General features: G+C 39.9%; 1 long non-coding RNA gene across 1 annotated transcript; it reads right to left on the bottom strand.

Annotated features, from left to right (window-relative positions):
• Nucleotides 1-661: 661 nt before the first annotated feature.
• LOC120939611 lies at nt 662-3,615 on the bottom strand. Its single transcript, XR_005749310.1, has 3 exons — nt 3,601-3,615; nt 2,154-2,323; nt 662-699 (listed from the first exon to the last, which is right to left on the bottom strand). It is a non-coding gene; the product is annotated as an uncharacterized LOC120939611 (long non-coding RNA).
• Nucleotides 3,616-6,005: the final 2,390 nt, after the last annotated feature.

The raw sequence follows: 6,005 nt of genomic DNA on the forward strand, positions 1-6,005 counted from the left end.
TGCATTGTGAATATATTCAGAAATATATTGCTGAATGCATTCAGAAGTAAATTTCACATATATTTCTGAATACATTCACAATGCATTCCAAAATGCACTTTGCAATATATTTGTGGCTGCATAAATATATTGCTAAATGCATTCAGAAGTACATTTAACATATATTTATGAATATATTTGCAACATATTTCACAATGCATTCCATAATATATTCACAATTATATTGCAATATATTTTTGAAATATATTGAATCTGGCCAAAATTGTAGCATTTCAAATATATGGCAATATATTTTGGAAAAATATATTCAGAATGTTTTTTTTAATATATTTTAAATATAAATGTAAATGTACTTCTGAATGCAAAATGTTAAAAAATACATTCCTATTACATGAAATGCTGTGTATTTATATATTGTATTTTATATGTTGTAGGCCTATAAAACTAGAAAACATTTGGAAAAACAATAAGTACAATACACACAACTTTATTATCATGTAAATATACAAAAACTACAATACAGGGAATAGAAAGTGGTGTTAACTGTGGTAAATGACATTAATGACATAAAAGTTTGTGGTATTCTGCTGAGGTTCCTGATGTTTCCCTTCAGGTGATATTTCAACGCCGCAATTTTTCTCGTCACAGCGTCACTGATCACACCTTATGAAGTCCCAGGAAACTTTGCCAAAGTAGCAGCTTTAAAAAGTAAATGGAAAATATTAGACTTATTAGATTTTCCCTGTGAATCAAAAGCCATATAAGACTCTTTTCACACTGCAGCGCTGCTAAAGCTCCGGCGGTTTTGCAGTGTTTTTGTAGCACTTTTTATGCGTTTTTTTTTTTAAAAAAGGGAAAAAGTCCAGTTTTTAATGCGCTTTTAATGTGCTTTGGAAGCGCTGCCCATTAATTTCAATAGGCAGGTGCTGTGCACAGCCCCAGTGTGAAATTACTCATTGCACTGAAAGGGATGCAGTTTAATGAGCTTTTTAGAGGCTATTTCTAGTGCTAAAACGCCTGAATACTGGCTCAGTGTGAAAGGGGTCTAACAGATGCAGATGAGTAAATAAAACTAACAAATATAAGCATGTATAAAAACATCAAAATATTGTAGACTTTTCAAAAATCAGTATAAAAAATCAACATCTTGCCTACAACTTGCCTTATTAGTTCAGACTACTACCAGACTGAGCAAGATATCTTATTTTGACACAACAGTCAAATTGGCTTACAGTCTACATGTCAAAGCTGATGTTTTCATAGAGTCTAACTGTACCCGCTTCTCTCCATCTGTCAGCCGCTTGGAGGCACCGCCTTAAGGCCGGATTCACACTAGTGTGGTGCAAATTTCAGCTCTCTTATCTCTGCAGAGAGATAAGAGAAGTGTTCAGCAGATCGATTGTGTTTTAGCTGCAGATTAGGAGACCTGGGAGAGGGGAGGGGGGAAGTGTATTGAGCTGAATGAGACAAATCCTGAAGAGAAATTAACACATCTGCGAATCAGCTGCTTACCCATAGAAGATAATGGGCCTGAATTCGCACCTGAGCCGCACCGCAATGCCTAAAATACGCACACGTTTTTTCTGCAATGCGCAGTGCGAATGCATCGCACATATGTGAACCAGCCTCATTGAAAACAATGTATTTAGAAATGTTCTGCGTATTGGATGCGGTTTAAGCCGCACTCAATTCGCATAGGTGTGAATCCGGCCTTAAAGTTACTTTTTATTGAAGTGGTTGTAAAGACACAAGGGTCTTTACCTTCATGTATTCTATGCATGAAGGTAAAAAAAAAAAAACTTCTGTGTGCAGCATGAGTCCCCTCTCGATCCAGCAATGTCCACGAGAGCCTTATCTCTCCAGGGACTTGCACTGCTGATTGGCTTTCTGTATCGGTGGGAGCTATTGGCTACCGGTGCTGTCAATCACAGCCAGTGAGCTAATTAGGAGATGGGGCCAAGGCAAGGCTCAGTGTGTGATTGGACACACAGAGCTCTGGTTCAGGAGCACCGGCATGGGACCTGAGAAGAGAAGGATCTGAGCTGCTCTGTACAAAAACCTTTACACAGAGCAGGTAAATAGGAGTAGGACATGTTTGATATTTAAAAAAAAAAGACAACGTTTTAATCTTTCGGTACCAAAAGAAAACCTACCTGTTTAGGCCTTGAGTACGACACTTGACAAGGAGATGAGTTCAACTCTTCAGACGGGACAGAAGGTGATGCACACGATACACCCACACAGGATGAACTTCCACCATCATTCTTCAGTGCTATTAGCTGCGCTCTTGTGGTTTTCAAAGTATCCATTATGCCAGGCAAATCTATGGAAATGCATAAAAACTTTTTAAGTAACATAATGCCCTATTTTCTCACTATATCCATTCATTTCATTTGTTAGAAATTGATGACTTGTGGAAAAATTTACTTTTACATGATTAGAGGGTTTCTTCCAGTCTGCTGCTGACCCCCCCCCCCCCACTAGATCAAAAATATTCCAGGAGGGTTTCTCCCAAGGTAAAATTAAAGATGTTCCACAAAACAAAAATCCTACTTGTGTATATAGTATGTAGTTACCTCAGTGCACTCACTGATACTATAATGTATAGTACAGTAAACTCCCAGTTACCCAACGATCCCCATTGGTACTGTTGTTTCTGGTTGCTTGAGAGCTAATAGTAACTCTCAAGCACCCATCTCCCATGGCACCCTGACCCCTTCCCACTTAGCAGCTAAAGGGGGTAGGGCTTGGGGGCAGGGTTTTACCACCCCCAAATTCACATGTGAATGAGCCTTAAAAGTGCTATTGCCAAATGCAACTAAGGGCTCATTCACAAGTGCGGTATGCAATGCTCCAGTGCGCCTCTGAGAAATTCTGCAAGGTGGTGAGGAGGCAAAATGTTAACACCAATAATTGCAGTGAAAGACACGTGATTGCAGCGCGGTAGTACAGCAATTATGGGTTTTAGTCAGGTGTGAGGAGGCAACATTGGAAGACACTGTGCCCTGTGATCTTTGACTTCTCCCATGTTGTTCAGGTAGATCTCCACCTCTCTAAGGTTGCCTAACTCTGCCTTAAAACACTGTAGAATGAAAGGGCAAAGAGAAAATAAAGATTAAAAAAAAAAAATAACAAAGGCAGCCTTTGGAATAACACACAATAAATAGATAAAAAATGAAAAGACTGTTCCAATATAAAAATTCAATTAAAATAAAAAAATTTCACCAATACCAATTCACATTGAAAGATTGGCATCCAGGGGCTGATATGCCAAAAACGGTGCACAATAATTAACCAAAACAAAAAATCAGAGGGCACAGAAAAATTTGTATATAAATTCACAAAATGAATGTCCAATTATATGTGTAAACAATGAGAGGTTAATAAACCAAATTGGTGATCCCAAAATTGTATGCCAACAGCACACAATTGGCAAACCAAACCTCAAAAGTTCTTAATATCACCACAAAACTCAAACACTGATGACCAAATGAATAATGAAGGATGATGCAGATATGATGATCAGATACAGTGCCAGTTGAATGCAGTGATATAAAAAAACGGAAGGTGCCCACCACCGTAATTAAGTTGTCCGCTTACCAAAGGCAAGTTGTCTCAGTTGTTGGTTTCCTTCTTCCAAGTGCTTATTCCGGTTTTCCACTCACCAGTTGTCAGTTTTGGTCAGGGGCTTTGACAGCGGCTGGCGGCCCATCTGTCAGAATCCCCCCAAAAAAAAAAAAAAATTAGCTTTCCACCTCCACACCCCCCCCACACACACACCACAGACACCGCTAACCTCTTTCTGCACAATTTATTTGATGGCAGCTGAATGTAAACAGCAGGTAGTGGGGGAACCATAGCCAGACTGCCATTGGCTGTTTCAAATTTAAAATTAGGCTGACTATTGCGCCCCCTTCCAACTGCCTGTTGTCAATCAGCAGAGGAAGACCTGAAGAAGAATGTTCTCCTTCAAATACTCTCCTTTGCTGATTGACAACAGGCAGTGGGCGGGTGCAATAGCCCACTAGCTATTGGCTACTGCAATTTAAAATAGTCAATAGCAACCTGGCTATTGATTCCCCTGCTATCTGCTCATTTTTCCTGTATTCTCACAGTGGCCAATGGCTGTTAGAATACAAAAAAAGGCCTAGGTGTCAACTGATATCAGGCTACTTCTGGGACAGCTGGATGTAAACAGAATATCAGTACCTCATATTGTTATCAGCCTGAAAGGTGGCCCATAATTGGTATCTATATGGAAAAATCCATATCTGTTGTCACCTAGTAGCAGGGCAGATAATATGCAAAAGGGGGGGGAGACATAAAACATTGGTAGCACTGTGCCCTGACATTATGGGGTATATTTACTAAAGGCAAATCCACTTTGCACTACAAGTGCACTTGGAAGTGCAGTCGCTGTAGATCTGAAGGGGACATGAAAAAAAAAAAGCATTTCTGCTTGTACATGATTGGATGATAAAATCAGCAGAGCTTCCCCTCATTTCAGATCTTCCCCTCCGATCTACAGCGACTGCATTTTCAAGTGCACTTGTAGTGCAAAATGGATTTGCATTCAGTAAATCAACCCCTTTGCTGCATGATGAGTGGATATAGAATGGAAGCTGTATAATATTATATGCAGCAATGTGCACTGAAAGTATGCTACACAGTTACTGGATATAACATGGAAGCCTTACATATTATATGAAGCAGGGTGATATGCTGTGGAAGAGGAGCTCTGTAATATTACATTACTGTTCACATGCTGCATGGTAACTGGGAAGGTGAATGCACACAGAATGAGAACTATTCAGCAGGAAATAGACAAATAAAACTTAACTCATGCACCAAACTTTCACAATTCTAATGTTATTTGATAGAAGACATACCTTTAATTCAGGAGGATACATCCAGGAGAATACAGAGAGTGTCTCCACTATGCCATGCTTTCCTTTTCAGACTAGGCCTTACCAGACACAGGAAGTGAGAGGTGAAAGTTCACCCCTCTGGTTCCCACTGCTCACTTCCTGTATTATGATTGAAGTCTGTCTGTTTGAAGAGTTTTTCCCAGGGCAGGATTTACATATTAGAAGATTGAAGGCACAGAAATCACAGACCCCCATCCCAATAAAAGGAATGAGAAAAAAGAAATGAGAAAAATATTTATACATGTAAGTAAGTGATGGGAGAGGCATTATATATATATATATATATATATACACTGTATCTTCATTCTGCTATATGTGTGTGTATATATATACTCTATGTGTGTGTGTCTATGTATGTATGTATATATATATTATATACACACACATATATACTGTACACACACACACAAGAACGCAGCTCTCATCACTTACATATTTATCTTCCAGCCCAGCGTAGTATTGGCACATGACAACAGTGCAGCTTGGGCAGGAATATGACATTTAAAGCGGAGTTCCACCCAGAAGTGGAAGCTCCACTTACTTGCCTCCCCCCCCTACTTTGCCACCTTTCGGGGGAGGGGAGCAGGTTCCTGTTTTTGACAGGTACCTGTCCTCACTTCCGAGAGATCTCGCTGCGGCGGATGTGTTTCCGATGCTTTTCTGCATGTGTGTTTTTGATGCATTCCAGGGCATGTTTGGTGTGTTTTTAAAGCATTCCAGTGCATTTACCCCTCTTTTTTTCCTAACCTTAGATAAGGACATGTGTGTTCCAGTGCGTTCAGGTGCATTCTAGTGCGTTTTTGATGTGCTTTACAGTGTTCCATTACAGTCCAGTGCAGGAAAAATGCAGCATGTTCTACTTTTTTTCTGGAACTGCAAGCACTGGTGTGAATTATGCCATTGAAAACCATATAACCTACTTTCCATGCAGACAAAAAAAAAAAAAAAAAAAACGCACTGGACTGCATGTGGTGTGAATTGGCCCCTATAGGGAATGGCAGCAGCAGCACCCGAGAGCCAATGGAAACATTGGCTGGGGTACCAACATCGCCGGATTCCAGGACAGGTAAGTGTCCT

The sequence above is a fragment of the Rana temporaria genome, chromosome 5, assembly GCF_905171775.1.
Source record: "Rana temporaria chromosome 5, aRanTem1.1, whole genome shotgun sequence".
Taxonomy (NCBI): Eukaryota; Metazoa; Chordata; class Amphibia; order Anura; family Ranidae; genus Rana; species Rana temporaria.